At 29.3% G+C, this 23,119-nt stretch overlaps 2 protein-coding genes across 20 annotated transcripts in view; one reads left to right on the top strand and one right to left on the bottom strand.

Moving 5' to 3' along the window:
* The window catches only part of LOC142332121 (putative cytochrome P450 6a14), a 622,045-nt gene that overhangs the window by 142,698 nt on the left and 456,228 nt on the right, over positions 1-23,119 (bottom strand). For 16 of the 19 annotated variants that reach the window (XM_075378376.1, XM_075378360.1, XM_075378361.1 and 13 more), the window contains one exon: positions 18,918-19,003. The exons of the other annotated variants lie outside the window; for them this stretch is intronic. The gene's annotated coding sequence lies outside the window, so the exon portion shown is untranslated. The remainder of the gene's footprint in view (positions 1-18,917; positions 19,004-23,119) is intronic. 19 annotated transcript variants of the gene reach the window in all.
* The window catches only part of Mip (Myoinhibiting peptide precursor), a 439,825-nt gene continuing 426,876 nt past the window's right edge, over positions 10,171-23,119 (top strand). Inside the window, exon 1 of the mRNA XM_075378379.1 lies at positions 10,171-10,223. The gene's annotated coding sequence lies outside the window, so the exon portion shown is untranslated. The remainder of the gene's footprint in view (positions 10,224-23,119) is intronic.

Below are 23,119 nucleotides of genomic sequence, written 5' to 3'. Positions count from 1 at the left end.
ATTATTACTTTCGATCGCATGATGGGATCGGGGGAGGTGAAAATGAATTTTCCTTATGTTTTGAGGTATGGAGTACAATGGTACTATTCACTTAACTGGGGTTTTCATATATTCCATATATTTATATATTTAGAGACCTATATATAAAATTTTGTAGCTCAAAAATCTCCAAAATTACTAAACCAATTTCAATGAAATTTAGAAATGCTGTAGTAGTGTACCTAAAGTTGTGCTTCTGATAATTTGATTAAGATTGATCTAATGGTTCTTGAGTTTCGTTTAATTTAAAGTCGAAAAAATTTTAGCAGGGCAAGTTAGAAGTACGGTTCGTTTTGGTGTAGCAAGCCGGAACGGTGATGTTTCTTTATCTGCGGTAGCTATGGTTAACATGGGTAGCTACGGTTTTATTGTAGAGCGTATTTGAAGTGTAACTACCAGTAATTTTTATGTATCAAAGATTTTTCTTATTAAATTTCAGTTTACAATGATTTTTCAAAAAGAAACAAAATAAAATAACGAAAAGTTGGTCTTCTTCCACATAACTGCACAATTTTTTTTTTTATTTCTTTTTTGGTTGAGAATTCTCGCGAAAGATATTCTTTTATTGACATATACATTTTTAAAAGTATATTACACTATAAAACACAAAAAAAGCGAATGTACTGAACGTACGTGAAATTACGTTTGCGAAAATATATACAGTTACGGTAAAGAAAAAATCCAGCTATATTATTCGTGTAATTTCACTAATATTTGAAAGTATTATAACTGTAGGATCACAATTAAACATCCGAGAGAACGCACACATATAGAAAACAGCAAAACACAGAAGGCGTTCTGTTCAGAAGTCGCCATCTTTGCTAGTGTTGCAGTCAAGCGGAAGGATAGTAAATCAATCTACACCGACGTGCACGACTCTTTCTGTCTTTTTTCCACTACGATTCTGGCCTTAAATCAGCATTATGCACCTCATCCAAGAGATTAATAACAAATTAAAAATCCACATTATTTTTTTGTTCACCCGGTATACTTTTATGTTTTCTATGTTTTTAGTAACAAAATTTCTTACGTGTAACAAGCACGGCATAGTAACAATATTTCTTGTAAATTTCATGAGTTAGTGTTAACAAAAGGTTTGATCCTTTCCTGTAGCGTACGAACCGACCCCGAGATAAACTATTTATTACACGATAATCTGTCATAGCCTTAAAATAAGATTCCATTTAATTAGCCCTGAACAGGAAAAAGACTGGAAATCAAAATCCAGTTTGATAGTAGGCCACCAAATATATTTTACGATGTTGGAAAAGGTAATTTGCTAATAATTTCCATTTAAATTTTTTTTTAAATTCGGATTATCGCATCTTATGTGTAGCGTTTAAATTTAATTACTATTGATTTGTATACACTCTTTCCTCATTATGTACTGTTGATTAGCGTTTAACAATCGAAAATGGATTTCTAGTCATTTTTAGTTCCTTGTACGAAGTAAAGGAAGTATTGTGATCGCGTAAAATATAGGTTTTCAGATTTCAACGGAAATATCCATTTTCACCATTTCTGAATCCATTTTGATCCATTAAGCCCTCATCGAGAGCTTATCAATGAACGATATATCATGTGGTATTTATTTTCTTTGGTTCTACAGTTATAGCTAAATGAAATTTTAATTAATGAAATATTTAGATCTTACAAGGGTGCATCGGTTCGTCTCCTTTTTTTTCAATTTTTTTTTTTTAATTGAAATATATTGATTTATTAATCGTCGATAAATTAACCTCTGATTGTAAAGAAACTTTTACAATAAATCGTAACTCAATAATAACAATAAAAAAAAATATATGAAAAAATATCAGAAGTTATTAATGAAATAAAATTTTACGTACTTAAATAAAAAATATGTATATGGAATTTAATAGGGATACAAACAAGTAAATGTTAACATCAGATTTTTTTGTAAACTGTTTTTTAAACTCTTTTCTTATTTTCAGTTTATAATTTATTAACCAAAAATTGTAACGATTTTAATGCACTGCGTTCCAAAAAGACAAGCGTAAACCGTAATTTTTAATTATTTTGCTCTAATCTAATTTTTTTTCCAGTCGACGTTTATTGTTAAATTATTATAATAATCAGGAACTTTCAGAATTGTTGGCAGTAATTAAACTAAGTTAAAATTAAATTTTGTCGTGCCTAAACGCATTTCATTATAAAATATACATACTTAAACATGACGTCCTTGATTTTCATACCAAAATACGTTTTCATTTCAGTTTTTTATAATTTAATTTTTAAACAATGCATCATTACGACACACGAGTTTTGAACTCGGTTTATCTTGTGCGGTACAAAACTTCTTGAGAGTTTGTAATATTAATGCTTTACAGACTTTTAATTTCTTTAGGCGAGCCAAATGTTATTTAAATATTGTAACTATAATCAAATTTTGTTAAAAATAAAATTTTAATTATTACAAAATTAAGGAAGATTAGTAATTCACTTTTCACCCAAGTGTTTCCAAAGGATCTAATCAGATTTATGATTAATTAATTATTCTTTTAAAATACCTACTTTTTAGATCAGATTTACTTGTAGTTACACAGGGAACCCGATTTATATCAACATAGAAGTCTGTTATCTACCAGTTACTCCTTGTGGAGGACCGAGTGAATATTTTCATTATTAATAGGTTGAATATTTCTATGGAACTAATTATTAGTAACCGTATATATATAAAGATCTGTAACGACTGCTACATAGAACTATTTAATTTATTTTTCTTACTAAGCCTGACATATAATGCTTGTGGTTTTTAGGAATAGTTATTTTCATCAATACCTTACGACTCGTATTACGTCAATTGGATCGGTTACATTTATGATAACAATAATAAAAATAGAGAAATATAAATTAAATTCATTTAAAAAAAGTTCTTAGAAAAATAATGGAAAAACAGGATTATAAAATTCCATAAAATTCTAAATTCATGACAAATATAAAAAAAATGGCTTTCCATAAACGTAACAAAACAGTAATTACAACGCGCTAATTAAATCCGTAGGTAAGTCTTTACGATTACATCAAAATAGAAAAGAAGAAATACAAAAATTTTAATAAATTGAAAGAAGAATTTTAGGTCCGCAATTGAGAACGAAACCCGGGGAATAAAAAATAAAATTCCAAAATATATCAAAACGCTGAAAAAATTTCCGATTCGATTGGATAGAAAAGATTAACATTATACAGGAATCTTTTAATAATGAATAAAAAGAAAGCGTCAAATATAATTTTAGAATATTTTAAAGACAGAAAAACTCTTTTACCGTGGTTTTAAGAAATCAGAAAAAAATGAGAAAAAAACACTTTTCTAACGAGGAAATCCAATAAAGAAAATTTTTATTAAAGTTAACAAAAAATCGAAGGTTTGCAAGCCAAAATTAAAAACTACGAATTAAAAAAACTGTCAAAAAAAAAGAGATATAATCGGTGAAATGGTGTAGGAATACTGGAAAACTGAAGACAACGGAATAAAACGAAATGAAAGATGTAATCCCGGTCCATAACGGCCAATTCGAAAAATAGAAACTAAAATAAAATGCAATAAAAATTAGAAAAACACATTTTTTGCAATCATTAAAAAAAAAATTTTTTTGAGGTTAGCACAAAGAAAAACAAGGATTTGATGCCGAACAAGTCATTAATTTTAAAAAGACGAATTTAAAAAAAAATATTACCTTATGACTTATCGAATATTTGTTTTAAAAATTAATACGAAAAGCAAAACAAGAACAAAAAAAACATATAATCAGAACTTATAAAAAATGATGAAAATAAATGCCGGAAAACAAAATAAATATACAAGTAACGGGCGTGCCATGAGCGCACTCAATTTGAGAACATTTATCATTTTTTACTCAACTTTTACTTTCCCGTCTAGCGCTATAGCAGAGCTATAGCTGTAGAAGGGAAAGTATTGTAATCGATCCGATTTGCACATATGCGGTTTTCACTGGATCTTGATGTTCTGACACCTAAGGAACTCAAAAAAACCGGATGGAAATTTTCCGAATGTTCGTATGTACGTGTCTGTATTCAGTGTCGCACTCCATATATCTCCAGAACTACCGGAAGATTTTGAATAAACTTTGTCTGATTACTTCTGTATATGGGGCATTCATGCTATTAAATTATCAACGTAAAAGGTCTATGGGGAGAGGCTGTACAGCAAGGCCACCCTCATTATATAGAGATTTCGCCTAAATAAGATCTTATTTTTCTAACACACACATTTGTTAACGATTAAAAAATAATATTTCCAAAAATCATTATTTGCAAAATCGAACACCACCCTAAAAATGATCTAAATAAATTAGCGGCTAAACGGTTATACTGAGTCAATAGTACCTTCTCTCACAACAAGCAGCGCTATTGTAGCGCCGACGTACAGCTGCTGTAGTCGACCGCTATGTTGTGACGTCACACAGGTGACCTGTAGAATTAAATAAATGAATAATATTTAAATTGTCAAACGTATTACAGAGGGCGCTAGTACTGACACACCCGCGAGAATTAAATACGGTATGTGCCCGCGCATTAGTTAGAATCATTGAATTAAATAAACAAAAAATCAGATGTGGGCACCAAATGACTTCCTTGTACGCGTATTAAATTACACATACACATTTTTTTTTTTAAATGAAAAATACATAAAATTTTATTTCCTTAATTTTTTACATTTTTTTATTATTATTTATCGTAATTAATTTTACAATCACAGATTAATAAACAATTAATAATCCAATAAAATTAAATTTAAAAAAAAAAAATTAAAAAAAGGGATGAAATCTGATTTGAACCGATGTGCCTTCCCCTTGTAAGATCAAAATTTTCATTGATTAAAATTTTATTTGGCTATAACTCTGGAACTAATGAAAATAAGTACCAATTATGATGATATATCATTGAAATGCTCTTAATGAGAGCTTATTACTGCAGTTAAGAAAAAGTCCAAAATCCATTTCGTTTGGATTTTGGGCTTTTTTTTGGATAGTTTTGGTTCTGTCGATTGCAATCAAAAGGGAAGGTGCACAACTAGATGTTACAACAGTCCTAAATCCAAAATTCCAACATCCTACAGGTAATCCTTTTTGAGTTATACGAGATATATATGTACGTACAGACGCCACGCCGAAACTAGTCCAAACGGATTCAGGGATGGTCAAAATGGATATTTCCGTTGAAATTTGAAAACTGAAATTTTTCGCTATTACAATACCTCTTTTACTTCGTACAAGGAAGTAAAAATTGGCAAAAACATCAAATTTTTAATTTGAAGCTACGACTTTCACATAATCTTACACATCAACATCAAAGCTTGTCGTCAATTCCTTTCTGACATACAGTCCTGAAATTATTTTTTTCCTTCTAGTGCGTTTAATTTAAGGGTGTTGTCGTACAAGGAAGTAGAAATATTCAATTTAAATAAAACGATAAACATTTTAAATCAAGTTGTGTGTGTAAGCCGTGCATCAAAAACAACCTTCAGTTGTAGGACTTTCTCGGAACAACTCAAAAATTTCAAATGGCACTCGATACATCTTTTTAAAGAACTCGATGAGATGGAAAACCTATTTAATTAAAACTAAATTCTGATTATAATGGTAACGTGAATGCTCAATATACCCTAATTTAGAATATTCAGCCTTCCAGTGTGGCAGAGGGAAGGGCAGCGCAAAAATGTTAAACAGGACATACAGTCATGTGATTCATTGTTTTAAAGATTTTTGCCGGACCAGCAAAACGGTATAAAAAAATGAAATTTTACTATTTAAACCAAAATAACGACTAAAAATGTCATTTTTTATTTAAAAAGTTGTAATTTTTCAAATACTTCTTTTCATTAAAACAGCCTTTAATTTAAATATAATAAATAATAATTAATTTTCTCGTTTTTTAATATAATAATCTTATTTCATAAGAACTTTTAAGATATTTACTTAAATTAAATAAAATTCTTCAAGAGTAATAAACACATAAATGTTTTAAACAAAACTTGCAGAGAATTTGATATGTTACGCCTAAGTCCACGGAGATTAAATATAAACGTTAAGAAGATTATTAAAAACATAAGTATTAAAATGCGGCAGATTTTAATTAGGTATTAAAACAAACAAAATGTTCAACATAACAAAAGAAAAAATTAAATATTTCAGAAAAAAAAATAAAACAACACATCAGTAAAACAATTTATTAGACATCTTTTAAAGTTAATTAAAAATTAATTCTATCTATACCGGTTTGAAATAATCTATTTCATAAGTCGGCAATAGTAACAGTCGATTCCAACAATTCCGTTTTTTTTTAATGGCACTGAATCAAGAGATAAGTTTGATGATTCGTAAGATTTTGACCTGGAAAATTTAACAATACAGATCAAAAAGTCCATAATTTTTTGGATAATTATTGTATAAAAACCCCCCCGAAAGAGATGACGCAAAACCAAACTTTTTAGGTTTGACGTACAACTTCGTAAAAATTGTAATTTAAAAACGAATAAAATTTTACGACAAAATTTATATAGAATATTATTGTGAGATGTTACCTAACGCCAATGGAGTACTATCATCCTTTCTTTTATTTAGCTTCCGGGACCACCGTTAGGTATTGCTATTACCTGACCGGAATTCGAACCCGGAACCTCCGGATGAAAGGCCGAGACGCTACACTTGCGCTACGGAGACCGGCAGACTACTAACGTCCCTGAACTACGATTTGACTATTTCATTTGAAATCGTTAATATACGTACAAAAGATAATTAGAAAAGAAGAATAGTGACAAAAGTTTTCATCTTAGTTGAAACTAAACGAAACAATCATGATACATTACATTAACCAAACTGTTGTTCGTCAAATCTAAAAAAAATGAGTTTTGGAAAAACAGTTGTTTGTTTTTGAATATATATAGAATAAAATTTCTCTCTCTCTCTCTCTCTATATATATATATATATATATATATATATATATATATATATATATATATATATATAGATTATTATATACATATAATATTATATAGATATATATATATACATTTATTTTCGTATTAATACCTAATTTTATCAAAATTATTATAGATATAGTTCTGAAACCTTTTTTATTCTATTTTCAGTTTTAAAAAAACCATATAAAATCATTACCACCACTCAATCTAAGTTCCAAAAACTTTAATACTGCTTCATTTTATTCTTGGAGGGAAATCAGGAGTTTGAAAACTCGAAAACGAAGCATTTATATGAACTTTTTCTTTATTTTCAGTTTTCCAACATCTTGAGATTCTTCGTGTGTGTGTGTGGGGGCGCTCATACATGCGCGTGTATACGGGTGTCAAAAGTACGGAAACATCGCAATAACTTTAAACCGTTCCAGATATAATACTGTAAATTTTACAATAACGTATCGGTCAACCGCTTTACGTTTTGATGAAAAATAGAATTTCAACCCCTTCTTGGGGGATGGTCCAGAGGAAGTAATTGAAATATTTTAAACGGTAACACGCTTTGTGTGATAAATCATTTTAAAGGTCTCTTTAAGACAATAAGAATGCTAAAAATATAAACTTGGTACTATGGTTGTACCCAAAATAGCGGCGGGATAAATTTTGGATTCTGAAAATTATTGAATTTAGTATGTTCAAATAATAAAATTAAATAAAAAGAAATTAAACTGAATTAAATTAAAATATAATCTAATTTACTTAACATTTATTATAAAAGTTAAATTTAATTTTAAAAAATTAAAAAGGTTTTATTTTTTAACACAAAGATTTTTTTTAGTTCCGATTTAATGAATAAATAAATTAGAATAATCAATAATCACGAATAATCAATCATGCTGATCGGCCGATCATCGATACCATTTATGCAAAAATGAAGCTTACTTCCTTGTTGTACTATTTAGCGCCCATTAAAAGTGAGACTGTTAGTTTCTTGTAAGAATTTTTTGTGATCGTTTGCTCGACTGATTTTAACTACCTTTACTGCATTTGTAAGCCGCTTTGTTATTTACACCTTTTTCTAAACCGTTTTTTACTGAATTTTTTCTGTGCAACCTGCAAACATTAGTATCATCATGTCTTAGGAAACAGGAGATGGTCGCACTTTTAATGATGAGGGGCTTCACTGATAGAGTTAGGTCGTATAATGAATTTTGTAAATTTTTTAATGTAACATTTAATAATCGTAACCCTATTTCAAGAGGTACAGTCTCAAAAACTATCGAACGATTTTATGAAACAGGGGGAATTAATAATAAGGGAAATTCGGGGGGAGGGCCTAAATCTGCAACAAATAACAAATCATTTGATATTATGTAAAAATCCATTCAGAGTCCTCATTCTTCGACCCGAACAGCAGCACGAGAACATAACATTAGCCAAAGTTCAGCAGTTCGAACATTACAAAGTGAAAATTTCAAATCTTTCAAAATTCGTTCGTTGCAAGAACCTAACGAAACTACGAAAACTTGAGCTATGCGAAATTACGGTTAATATTTGTGCAGATCCTATTTTATTAAACAACATAATTTTTAGTGACCAGGTCGCATTTGTTTTTAAACGGCAATGTAAATCGCCTTCATTATCGATAGTGGACTGATATGAATCCATACTGGTATCATGAGGCGCATACACAGTTTCCAGTCAAACTAAATGTACGGTCAGGAATTGTCGGTGGACAATCGATAAGGAAATTTATTTATCGATGGAAATTTAGACGCAGTGAAATATTAGGTTTTGCTTCTCGACTATATCGTTCCGAAAATTCAAAACGTTTGTCGGCCCCAACCTCCAAAACATTTATTTTCAACAAGACAGTGCCCCGCATCATTTCGGTCTTCGGGTACGTGAATTTTAAATTCATTTTTTTCTGGAAGATGGATCGGCCGATGGGGTCAAATAGAATGTCCAGCGAGATCACCCGATCACAATCGGAATACTTTCTACGGGGCCGCTTAGAAAGTATTGTTGTCACGAAAGACGTGGACAACGTTAAACAGAATACGAATTCAGTACGGTAAGTGCGCCTATTTGCTGTATAAATGGAGTAAAACACCGACGTCCCTTTGCGAGTGTGGTGAAAATCAAACCGTTAAACACATCACAGAAGTTTGCTCTAGGACAGCTTATGAAAGGAATCCTGAAGATTCCTGATGGCGACTCCAGAATCCGTAGCTTATATTAATTTTTTAGATGTTTGTTTGTAATTTTTTACTGTAATTGGTGTTTTTTCTTGGTGTCATACGCTAAATATAAACATAATAAGCCCCAATATATCGATGATTTACAAAACAGAATTCGAGAATCATCAAAAAATATCAGCAGGAAATCATTGAATAATGCAGTATCATCCTTTTACAACCGACTGGCATACCGTCAAACAACGGAAGGAGGACGTTTTGAACATTTTTTAAAACGAAATTTTAGTAAATAATTAAAAAACAATAAATTTATTCGTTAATAACCATTTAATAAAATTTTTATAAATTTATCTATTTGCGAAAACAATTCCATAAATTATTAACGTAATTTTTTTTAAAATCCATATTTTATCTCACACACACACACACACACACAACACAAAAAACTGGATTCTTCAATGTATGCAACACGCATACGTTTGTGCGTCATAACTTTAAAAAATAAATTAATCACTTCAGCTTAAAATATTTTGAGAGAAGTTAACGTTCGACAAACTTAAGTGTTAACGTGTAGGTAGAAGATACAGATATAGCGGTAGATTATTAGAACAGTTTCCCCTCTCCGATCCATTTGAAGTAGTTTTACAATAGAGACAGAGTGCGAATGACAAAGAGGGAGTTAGTAAAAGAGAGTTTATAGACGAAGAAGGTAGGTGAAGAGACGAGACTAAAAAAGAAAAAGGAAATAACGACGGAAGGAAAAAGGATAAAGAATTTAATATTAGCGGTGGGGATAGATGGAGAAACGATGAGGGGGAGTGTTTCTAATAGAGGTGGGAGGATGGTAACGACTCTAACAATATATACTGTTGGAGGGGGGAACCCGTATGGACGGTATATAGTCGGGTGGCACGACGCGTCTGCCTTACTGTTGCGCGAACCATCACGCAAACCTGAAATCTCCTACACTGAGACAACATAAAATTTAGACGCAAAATCATCGCACAACTCTATCACGTATTTTTAAAAGGTAAGTATATTGAAATGAAATAAAAAAAAAAAGAGAAAAATAAACTACGAGAATAAATTATTATAAAGATTAATTAAAAAACAAACTCCTTGATAAAATTTAATAATATTTTATAAATATAATTTCGAATTGTAAAAATAAAATTTTTTAGAGGAATAAAGGTATTAAAAAAACCCCAGAAACTAAAAATAGTTAAAAAAAAAATTCTGGTAATTCAAACTTTATAAAAATGTAATCACATTTTTCTGCGTTAAAATAACTTAAAAAAATCAATTTATTTTATCATTTTAATATCAAAATATTATTTTTTTAAACGTATTTTTATTTTAATAAAGAAAAATATAAAATCAGGTTTAAATTTGGATTAACTAAATATTTGTTACTTATTTGTATAAAATTATTAAAATTAAAAATCTATTGTTACAACTTTAATAAATTACTTAATTTATAATAATTACAATTTTGATCTTTTATAATTTTCCCCCATTTAACATAATTAAATTTAATTCTTTAACGGTACAATTGTTTAATATATTTGAATCATATTACTGTTGCTTTTTTTATGTTATATATATTGAAATTATGTCTAATTTATGAAAATTGTTATGTAATTTTGTTTTTTAACGTAAAATATTTTTAAAATTACCCAAAAATCTGTTATCCATTTGAAAAATATAGATTTTTATAATTTTTTTTATAAAGAATGTTATATTTGTATACGAATAAAATGCGTTGTTGTAATATTTTTAATTATAAAAAAAATTCAAACTATACAGATTTGTTAGTTTATAAAATAACGAAATTTCTTTTTTAAACAAATTCAAAATTACGAACGTAATATATTATTTCAAACATAAATAATACATTAATCTATAATTTTAAAATCATATTAGTTTATGTACTTATAATTTTCTTCAATAAAAGGAAAACCTAAGTTTAAAATTGAATACTAGATCCTGAAAAACACTATTTTATAATTTACTTTTTATATCACTTTTAAACACCTTTGATCTAATATAAATTTATTGTTAAATAATGGAGGAACTTTTCTACTTTTTTCTTAATAATAAAAAACTTCAGAAATTAATATAAGAAGAAAGAAATGATTTAATTAAATTAACTTTATATTAGTTTTACAAAAAGAAAAACAAATTTTATTTAATGTTTGATAAAATTCTTATAAGTAATAAAAAAAAGAAAAAGTTTTCTTGTATTGTAGAAATAATATTAAAAAAAAACTTTTCTAACTTATTTTACTTTTATATTAAGTTTCATCTACCGTATTACATATTGTTAATAATATTAATCTACGTGTTTATTTTAATTATGTTGAAATCTTTCGTAAAAACTGTTTCGTTTTTTTTTTTTAATTGTACTAATTAATTTAGACGCTGTTGATGAAATATTAGTTTCTATTTTACGTGTAAGAGAATACAGCGATTAAAATAAAAAATAAGAAAATTCTAAGCAATTATATTTAAGTTTTTATTTGATTCGTTCTTAATTTCCCTACTGAAAAAAAAATTAAAGGATAAAGAAGGACGGACCGAACTTTTAAAAATAAAAATAAGAAGCATTAAAAAATTAAAAGACGAAACATTACAGTTAAAAGGAAGCTACAGTTAAAAATTAGATGTTTAAAGTAACATATAAAAACACTAAAATGTTAAATTTAAAACTGAACGGTAAAACATTACCACAAAAAGGTAAAAGTAAAGGTAAATAGTATTTTTTTTTAAATATCGTCATTAAGTTTAAAATATTAACAATTAATTTAAAATCTATTTTTTGTTTTTATTTTAGATGCGGTATAAAACCTGAAAACTCTGGTTCTAATTATTATTTTTTTAAATTATTGGATTTATTACCATCTGTTTACGGTAAAATTTTTAATTTATTAAAAAAAATCACAATGCGATGAAAATATTATAATTAAAATCAACTGAAAAAACTATGTACTGTAATTTATCTCAAACATTCGTCAAAATACTGAATCGTTTTTCCCTGCGTTCGATGATGACTAAATTATTATCCTCGCATATATATATTAATGTTAATCATTAACGATTAAAGATCGACTAGAATACTCTTCATCGTTCGTGGTTTTTTCCCTTTAAATTCTGAAAAATACCGTAACATTTTCATACCTGACATTTAAAATAATACAAAAATAAATTATACACGGATTTCAGACGGTATTACCTTTTCAAGTATATTAATGAAAGGGAGCTCGTCAGGCGGTAGAATATTTCAAATAATATCAACAAAACGGCCCATTTCTTAGATCATGCAGGTAGAATTTCACCGGTACAATATTTAAAAACAATTATACTGAGAGAATATATTTTTCTATAATATTCCACTATACTAGCGTGAAAATCACAAAAAAAAAAAATTGCAATTTTATATTAAAAAGGGATCTCAGTCGTCGTTTAAAATTTGATTTTTTCTTAATTATACGCTAGAAGGTCCAGGAATAGCGTTCAGGAAGAAGTCAGAAAAAAAAATTATTTTGATTACTTTGAAATTTCGGTTCAAAATTATTCAAAAACTTATTCTATAAGTTTTTTTTTTTTTTTAATTTTAAGGGATTTAATTTTTTTGTTGTAATATATACGCCAAATAAATTAATCCAAAACAAACCCATTATTTTTCTTATTAAAATGGACGGGCGCTATACGCAGCTTTTTCAATATAATTAAAATACAATTAAGAAAAACATCAAATTTACTCAATACGACAACGGTTAAATGTGAAAAAATAGTTTCACATGTTTAGCATACGACACGCCCCATCGTCTTATAATTCCAGTAATATTTTGATCATCCCTTGCCGTAAGGGTCGGTCGTATCAAAAATTGTTTCAAAAATTTTAGGTAATGTTTGGACGACTAACGACTACTTTAAACCGATTCGATACTGTGCCTATTAAGGGAGATATGATATTTTTAATCTTCGAAACCCCATTTTTTCCACAGGCCAATGATCGGTGATATCAAAAAACTTTATTTAGATAAGTTTTAGGCCCTTATCAAAAAAATGGCAGAAATTTTAAACGAATTCGTTGTATTACTTAATAACAAAAATCGTCCAATTCCACCAATATTTTGGTCATCCCTTGTCGTAAGGGTGGTTATATAAAAAAAATTTTCAGATAATCTTTACTGGACAAATGACAATTTTAAACCGATTCGATACTGCGCCTATTTAAGAAGGTAAGATATTAATTGTCTTCGAAACCCCATTTTTTCCACCCCTGGGCCAACGGTTGGTGATATTAAAACCTTTACTTAGACAGGTTTTAGGCCCTTATCCAAAGAATAGTAGGGAGTTTAAACGAATTCGATATTTTACTTAATATGAAAGTTATAGCGATATTTTTTTTTTCGAAAAAGTCCTGCAATTTCCACCCGGATAGTCCGATTTTGCCCGTTAACGACATCGACCGAGATTTTGAGTCGTTATATTTTACGTATAAATTTGAAATTGATTGGCGGAAAATTACGGCAGTTTTCGTGTCCACAAGAAAGTGAAATATATATAAGCGTATAAATAAACGTATAAATGTATATATAAACTTGAACTGACGCTGGTTTTGGGGTCTGGGGTATGTTAAAAATAATTTAAACTTAGCCCCAAAGATGTAATATTTCATTCTTGATAAATTCGTATGTAGATAAAGTAAATATGTAATTCTACAGTAGTCTTTAAAAATACTATTTTAAAGAAAACTGTTTTTCAATCTTTAAGTTTTATTGAAATCGTTTAAAAAAACATTTTTTAAAAGGTCGAGGTTCAAATATATATTTTTCTTAAAGAATTTAAATGTTAAATAACTATATAGATAAATGTTTTTGATATTTCTAGGATAATATTTTTATCGAGCGTTATTCTTAAGGTAGTAACTTCAGAGTTTTAAATGTGCATTCGTAGTAAACTTTACGAAATCCTGTAAAAATATTTAAATTTAATTTAAATCATATTACGATAAATAATATTTCCTGAAATGAATAACAAAAAGATCCAACGGTAATTCATTTGCGCTAATAATTAATAAAATTAAAATGTACGCACAAATCTTTTTACTTTATAAATTACATGTGTATTTTTTCCTTGTGTAAAAAAGTTAGGAAAACCTTTGGAAATATTTTTTTGGCGCAATTTTATTGCGTAACAGCGCTTATACGAATAAATACTTTAATTCTGATTTTTTTACCCAAATAGTTCATTTTGAAACACGTTAATCATTTATTTATTTGCGGTTATTCTTTCTTTCTCTGTTTTTCTATCTGTCCAGTACCTCTTCATTATTTCTGATACCTCTTCCCTTCGTTCTTCAGAAAACTCACTATTTGTTCTTATCCATTTTATTTTCATCTTTAAATATTCTCTTTAAAATTTCTTTTTATCTTACAATTTTTTCAGTTATCTTTTACGTCTTCTAGGACTTGTGTGAACCGTTTGCCTCTAGTTTTTTTACTTTGGAAAAAATCAAAAATTTGTTTAGTCGATCTACTGTTATTAATTTTAAATAAACGAAATTAAAATACAATTCGTCTTTTCCTCGTTGTATTTGACAGTTTTTCAATTTTAATATAAAGTTTGTTATTTGGAATTAATTTTACCTGATTAATTTGAAATTTAGGACCTAAAATCTTTCTTATAATTTTCCTGTCTTTTTTTCTAGATTTTGTAGTAGACATTTGTCGCACAGTCTTAGGGTTTCTGTCGCATTGACTGCTTCCGGCTTTATCACGTTTTATAATGTCGAAATTTTGAGTTCCATAACAAAGACTGTTTGTTATATTTATTTTTCGTTAGCCGGAAAGCTAATTCCACTTTATTAGCTTTAAATGTTAACGCATTTTTATCTAAAGGATTTCAACCGATCTGTTCTCCGAGAAATTTAAAATTATCCGCATTCTCAATTTTTTTTTTTTTAAATAAATTCTCAATTTATTTAATTCGATGATTCTACCTAAAGCGCGCGCATAACGTATTTCATTCGCGCGGGTATGGCGGTACTAGCGGCCACTTTAAATATTATTCATTTATTTAATTCTACCGCTCACCTGCGACGTCGTAACATAGCAGACGATAATATTTTGCAAATATTATTATTTTATAATCGTTAACAAATGTGTCTAAGAAAAATAAGACCTTAATCAGGCGAAATCTCGAGATACTGAGGGTGATCTTGCTCTACAGCTTCTTCCCCTTGTAAGTTGAAAATTTAATCGCATCAATTCCCCATGTGTAGAAGTAATCTGAGTAGGTTTGGTCAGAATCGGTCCAGTAGTTGTGGACATACAAGGCGATTTACCAAAAACACCAGACCAACACCAAAAACACACACGTATATATGGACATTAACATTCGGAAAATTTCCATCCGGTTTTTTGGGTACCTTAGGTGTCAAAACGTCTGGGAATATGCGGTGAAAACGGCATACGCCCAAATCGGACCGAATACAATACTTTTCCTTCTATAGCTGTAGCTCTCCTGTAGCGCTATACAGATGGGAAAGTAAAAATAAATAATTAAATGAATATCATAAGTATTAAAAAAAAACTTAAATAAAAATTAAAATAAACACTTTTTAAGATTTTTTTATTAAATTTGAAACATTAAAAAAAATTTTTTTAAGATCTTAAATTATTTTTATTTACGAACTTTAAGGGGTTAAACCAGAACTTAGATATAATTTTATTCCTCTCTGTTTGAGCTTGCGTGTCAGATTTTTTATAATTATTTGTAGAAAAGTCACTAGGAAGTAAAATAACGAAAAACATGCTGGTAAATTACATTACTCTAAAATTTTTCAACACCAAATAATATATCGAGTAAAAACTTATCTTAGATAAAACAAAAAACAAAAAAACTGGAGGTAGCTTTCAGTGTATTTGAACAGAATATTTCTTAATTAATTTATGGAAATATTGTAAAAATTAAATTCGCCAACATTTCCTTCAAGGTAACGTGGAATTAATCAGCAAATTTTCAGAATACGAGGAGCGGCTGAAATGTAATGTACACTGGAACTTAACGGGAGAACAAAATATCTCACAAAAAAACAGTTGCTGCGCCATTTTGTATTTGTGAACGTTAGTGACATCCGTCGTAATGTAAAAGTAATTTACGCTGATGAAACTTGATCGAAGAACTGAGATTAGATGGACGATAAAATTTCGAGCGTTAGAAGCCGGTGAAAAGAATATAGAAGATGAACTTCCTAGTAATAGAACGGTTTTTACGTTCGGTGAGGACAAGGAAAAATTTACTTAAAAGACCCTCAAAACGCATCGCCACCCGGATAGGGATATTGAAAGAACGAATAGGATATATAATCGCCCAAAAATTTAGTACTTTTTAACCGGGACACGAATTTTCGGAAGAAAAACGCAAATATCTCAAAAACGATCGGTCCTAGCGCACTGGAAGGTTTTCTGGACCCCCGTAAGAAAATGTCCAGTCTCAACGGTACCCGTCGGATGATAATATTTTCAAGCGCCCCCGGGGCGCAGTTCGGAAATTTGAAAGGAGGTGCGATGGGGTCCACCGTAATACTGCAACCGCTCCTCCGATTTTCGCGATTCAAACGGTATGTATCAGCAGGTCGTGCGCTAACGGTTTAACGCATCGGGTACACCTGTTGATCGACCGGATCTTGGTTATCCAGAAATTAAATCGTTTAGTCCTATGTTTAGATTGCATTCACCCACCGTAAAACGTACCGATCCGATCTTTCGCTAAATAGGCTCAAACCTGTGCGCTTGCGTAGCTGTAAAGTATAAACTTATGAAGACTAAAAACTATAAAATAAAAAATATATAAAAAACCTTTTTAGAAAGCACTTTTATATTAAATCCACTAAAAAGTAGAAAATAAATATGTAAAAAATGTTTTAAAACAACGAAATAAGAGAAAGTTATGAAAGTCATAGCTGCAAATTAAAAATTTGATGTTTTTGCCTAGAGTGGGGTGCCAGCACCTTATTCTTTAGGCCATTCATCACGCACATGAAAAAATTGGAAAAAACATCAAATTTTTAATTTGCAGCTATGACTTTCATAATATCAACATCAAAGCTTGTTGTGAAATCCATTCTCAGATACCGACCTAAAATTATTTTTTACCTCTTATTTCGTTGTTTTAAAACATTTTTTACATATTTTTTTGTTTATTTATGCGATTAATAGCGGAAAATCCCAATTTGTTAGTATCAATTTCTAGAGTTAAATTTCTAATTTATTTTTCGTTATATCAATTTTCATCATTCAAAAAGAATATTTTTACACAAGAGGTAAATCAATTTTGGACACCTAATAATCCCATTCCGAGATGCCACTCGCCACGGCAACCCGCCCGAAGGCCCTAGCTGAGAAGGCGTGCGTAGGCACTCTCTGCAGCTAGTTTTTTACGAAATGAAATGTAGTTTTATTCCGCATTTGTTTCATTTGGCAATTTTTTTTTTTATTTGTGAATTATGAGTCGGTCATAATTACATTTCAGCAACTCCTCGTATTATTTGATCCTTGCGCAGAAACTAAAATATTTAATTCTTTAAGCTTCTGTAAAAAATGTAATATTTCTTTGTTTTTTAACTTTTTTCAGTCTGTAATAAAATTATATTATACTACAGAAAATAAAGATATAGAATACTATTTCTTTTTTTAAGAAATCTTGATTTTATTTAATTAAACTATTTGTTTAATCGTAAAGTCTCTCATTATAATTACGATGAAACGTAAAAAATATGATCTGGAGACGATATGAGCTCCTTCTACGTCTATTAAATTACATATACACAATTTTAAAATGAAAAGTACATACAATTTTATTTCATTAATAATTTTTGATATATATATTTTTTTATTGTTATTATTGAATTATTCTTTATTGTAAAAACATCTTTTTACAATCGGAGGTTAATAATTATTAATAAATCAAAATATTTAAATTACAAAAGAAAAAAAGTAGATGAAGTTAGATTCGAGCCGATGTGCCTTCCCTTTGTAAGACCAAATATTTCATTAATTAAAATTTTATTTGGCTATAACTCTGGAGCCGATGAAAATAAGTACCGCTTATAATACATCGTTGAAAAGCTCTCGATCAGGGCTTATTATTGTAGTTAAGAGTCCAAAATGCAATCTTTTATATTTTGGCTTTTTCGGGCACTTTTGACCAGTCGATTGCAAGTAAAAGGGGAGGTGCACAACCAGATGTCACAACAGTCCTAAATCCAAAATTTGAACATCCTATAGCTAATCGTTTTAGAGTTATGCGAGATACATACGCACATACGTACGTATACACATCACGCCGAAACTAGTCAAAATAGTTATTTCCGTTGAAATCTGAAAAACGAAATTTTTCGCGATCACAATACTTCCTTTACTTAGCACAGGGAAGTAAACAATTAATTAATAAATATAATTTCTTTAAATACCATAAAAATTGATCCTGTACTTATTTATTAATATTTACGTACATTTAAAACATCGAAAATTAAAAATTTTAATTCTTATTATTATATAAAATTAAACAATATTATAAAAATAATAATAATTTATACATATTACTGGTTTTATTTTACGAGTTTAAATGATTTATTATCGCATAATACATAAACTTTTGAGTTAAATTTTACAGTTGTAGATAATAAAATATGTATTAAATAATAATAACTTACGTTTCTTTTCTCGTATGCAGTAAATACTACAATCGTACGCTCGTACGAGCGTTCAGAGCTGTACTAAATCCTCGGGTCGCTTGGAGCTAGAAAAATAATAATAATTACTAATACTACAGCCAAGTATAATAATAGTAAAGCCGACAATAGTAAACAAATAATGTATAACTCTATATGAAAGATGTTATAGAAATTTTTCATCTTCAAAAAATTCCTTAAATTAAAACAAGGAAAGTTCAAAACAAAAATCTTTAGAAATAAATAAAATCGATGATGATTAAACGATTATAAAATACTTAAAAAAAGAGAATACAAGAATTTTGTAAAAATTGTTCCTCGACGTATTTTATAGAAAAAGTTATTTTTTTTTTAATTTGTTTATAGTCGCATCAACGATAAGAATTATTAGAGACTTAAATAATTGCTTTATTAGGCAATTACTTAATGTTAACAATAAGAAAAACTATATAGAAATAACAGCTTACTTAAAAAACAATGCGACTTTTACTAAAGCCTTTTATATTCTTCAGGTGTTTTAAAAGCCTTGGGAAAAGCTGAAAGATAGAGAAATTTAATGAAAAGGAACAAATTGATGTGCCACGTTCTACAGTGAAACACTGTTGCCCGACAATTTCATTCGTAATATTCTTTTTTCACGGCTTAAGGAAATTAATTAAATTTTAATATTTTTTATTTATAAATAATATTTTTAAACAAAATTATTTTAGGAACAAAAAATCTCGCTTGAAAAATGTTTATTTCTTACTTTCCCGGTAATAGATATATCAGGATTCCCCCAAAGTTTTAAAAGCGATTTTCCCTTGACATTCACAGATTATTTTCAGAATTTACCCCGAATCTAAAATAACCATAACTTAGATGAAATCTAGCGATATTTTTCCAAACAACGTTCAAAATACCTCTTATTTGAATCGTTTATTTAAAAAAAATTCGTTATGCGCAACGATATTCATATGAAACGTATCGGGTTTCTGAAATAAACAATTCTATTATGATTTACAAATTGGAAATTCAAAAAACCGGTCGTATTTTCCAATAAAATTAATCTCAAAATAATATGAAGATATATTTCACAGTAGAAGTATTAGTGAAGTTTTCTTCGCAAAAATAAATCGGGAGGGAATATACGAGTCTTACAAATATTTCCCAGTAAAGATGTTTTCAGAAACTCGTCTCTACTCGATTCTATAATATTCAACTCGACTCGAAAATTACTTGAAAACTTTCAGTACTGGCACATCCCCCCCCCCACAACCAAGGGGAAGACACCCGCCTTGTGACGTTTCCGGTCGACAAACCACCTCCCCCGTTCATAGCCCTGATAGCCCATCAGGGCTATTTATTATCGATGCGCCAGAAGCCCTCTGGCGCATCGATAATGTAGTATGTATTACCAGCACGAATACTTACTTATTCATAGCGAAAATTATTTTTACATACGTATTAGAAACTTGTAACCGCGCTTAAAAAAAATCCATTGAATCTAACCGATTTTATTTCAATTGAATCTGGCTAGATCTTTATATAATTTGAATAAGATATAGTTTGATTTAATCGGTTGCCGTTTGATGAAAAACCTGTTGAATCCAGCCGAATGTTATTGGAAAATCATTGAATAGGATCGGGCTGGAACATTATCCAATTTCATGAGATTTTAATTAGATTTGATCGGATTTCACGGATTTTTTTAACCAAGGCGTGAAACTCTTAATTTGTAACATTAACGCTAGTAATATATGTTACTGTGAAAGGCCGAAATTAGAGAATGTCGATCGATATTTTCCGGTGAATGTCAACACATACCAAATACGTCGGTAAAAGACCGAATATCTGCTTATTCGGACCTTTACCGGTGTATCTCGACCGACACAGATTCCCGAATCGCCTCCAACACTGGAGGCGTTTAATAAAACTCACATTCAGCATTTAGCATGTACCGACGGTGAAAGTCGAATAAAAATATTTTTATAAAAAAACTGAAGAAAGGGCAAACCACCTGACTATTTATTTATATCGTTATCGTTATACATGCGATTAAACAATTCTATACATCCTGACAAGCTTCTTTAAACGATTAAAATGTTGAAAATTTGTTTAAATTTTCATATAAATGCGGTAAATTTGATTAATTCTTCCCATATTGGAGAATAAATGTATATTTAACCTTAATTAGACGAGGTTAGCAAGCGAAGCGAGCGTAGATTACGTTTGGCTTAAATTTAAATTTCCTTTCTTTACGAGGTTTCTCGTAATCCGTTTACCTTAGACACTGGTATCGCGTGATAATTTTAAAATTTCTAGTTATCGTTTTGACCCCCGCCAGAGCTTATCTCTGTTTGTTGACATGTACAAGCGAAGGTCCGAATAAGCAATTATTTCGATCTTCCACAGACGTATTTGGTATATATCGACATTCGCCGGAGAATATAGAAATTTTCCAGATATCGGTCTTTCACGGTAACATATACGAGTATAACCTGAAATATTGGTTTTTGATTATCAAAAATGACAAAGTCTCAAATATACATTTAGCTCTTGTACATTTCAATTCTTTGTTTTTTCCAACGGTAAAGCCTCTTCAGTTAAGAAAATACATAAATAGTTGTTACCTTCTGGTAATGTTTCTATTGAAATAAAATTTTTTCAAGTTTTCCCTGATATTTAACAAATTTCAATAGATTTCCGCGACTAAATCGAATGTTATGCGACCGTTTTAATCTGTTTACAAATGTATTTACTATTCAGTTAGCTTATAGAGTAAAGAATAAACAAACGTTGCCTTTGTATAATCGAGTTCGTCATGACTGTTCTGAATCACGTCCCGTGCATCAGTGCCGATTCAGAATCTATACGCCGTATCTATACACAATACTATAATCGTTACTCATATAGTAGTCACCGTATAGTCAAGCAATACAGTTGTCATGTAATCAAATATTTATATAACGTTATGTTTCCTCGGTTCTATTAAACCCCTTAATCTTTTTACGTGTTACTTCTTCTGGAACGTAATTCTGTTATCGTCTTAGACAACGTCCCTTATCGTTCATGTAAAAAGGGAAAAGTTCCAGCCGCGTCATAGAAAAAGAACGATATCAAAATTTGACTTATTGAAGAGGCTGAACTTAAGATTCGATTACCGCAAAGGGTTTTGCGTATTAAAAATAAAGTTAACGCGTATAAAATTAATTGTTTAGCGAGATCCAGTTGTAAACTTGTGCTTCGATTACCTCTCTATCGTTGTACACAACCCGATCGAATTAATTTAGGGACAAATCAAAAGTTCCGTAGCTTTAGAAAATACTACTTTTAAAATATCTGATGTTAAAACTTACGCTTAAAAGCCGTTGATAAAACGGGCCAGCTGGAATGGAAAAACATGTAAGGGATACTGCTGAACCGAATTAATGGGAAAAAAAATTTCCCAAATTGTTGAGAATTTTTTTTATAATAGAAAACAAAAAAGTATACGTGTAAAATATATGTAATATACGATAATAGATAATAAACAATGTTTAAGCGTTCCATATAATAAGAAAAAAAATAGAAAAATTTGTTAAAAAAACTCTTACAGATTTCATTTATTAAACAACGAAATCGGGCCGGTAAGATTTTTGTAACGGTTTTTTCTATTTTTTTCTTATTATATGGAACGCTTAAACATCGTTTATCATCTATTATCGTATATTACATATATTTAACATGTATTTTTTTAAACAAAACTCTAATTAATAACAGATTTTGATAACAGAAATGTAGTGTCTTACCTTTTTTGATATCATTATCGTTTTGTTAAAAACAGTTTTATTTATATTACAGAAATTTTGTTTTGAGCGGAAGAAATTATATCTGCGAGACTCTTACCGTACGGTTTACAATTTCATTGTAATTTTTTTTTAAATCTCTACGATTTGTTAGATTATTCTTTTATTTTTTTATGAATTACTGATTGTTATGTTATGGATTTATTATTAAAATTTACCGCCTTTCTAGAACAAACAAATTTTATTGTTGATAGTTACATCATTCACTTCTTACCGTAATGTTTTTTAATAAAACTAGTATAATGAACTTCACGAATCGAAGAACAGTGATGTAATATTGCACTTATTAATTTGTAAGTAAAAGCCTCGATTTTTATCGAATCATGTGGCCACATTTTTATATTATCATTAAATCAA

The sequence above is a fragment of the Lycorma delicatula genome, chromosome 11, assembly GCF_047948215.1.
Source record: "Lycorma delicatula isolate Av1 chromosome 11, ASM4794821v1, whole genome shotgun sequence".
In the NCBI taxonomy this organism is placed as follows: Eukaryota; Metazoa; Arthropoda; class Insecta; order Hemiptera; family Fulgoridae; genus Lycorma; species Lycorma delicatula.
The sequence above is the reverse complement of the archived record's forward strand: the minus strand, read 5'-3'. Positions and strand labels throughout refer to the sequence as shown.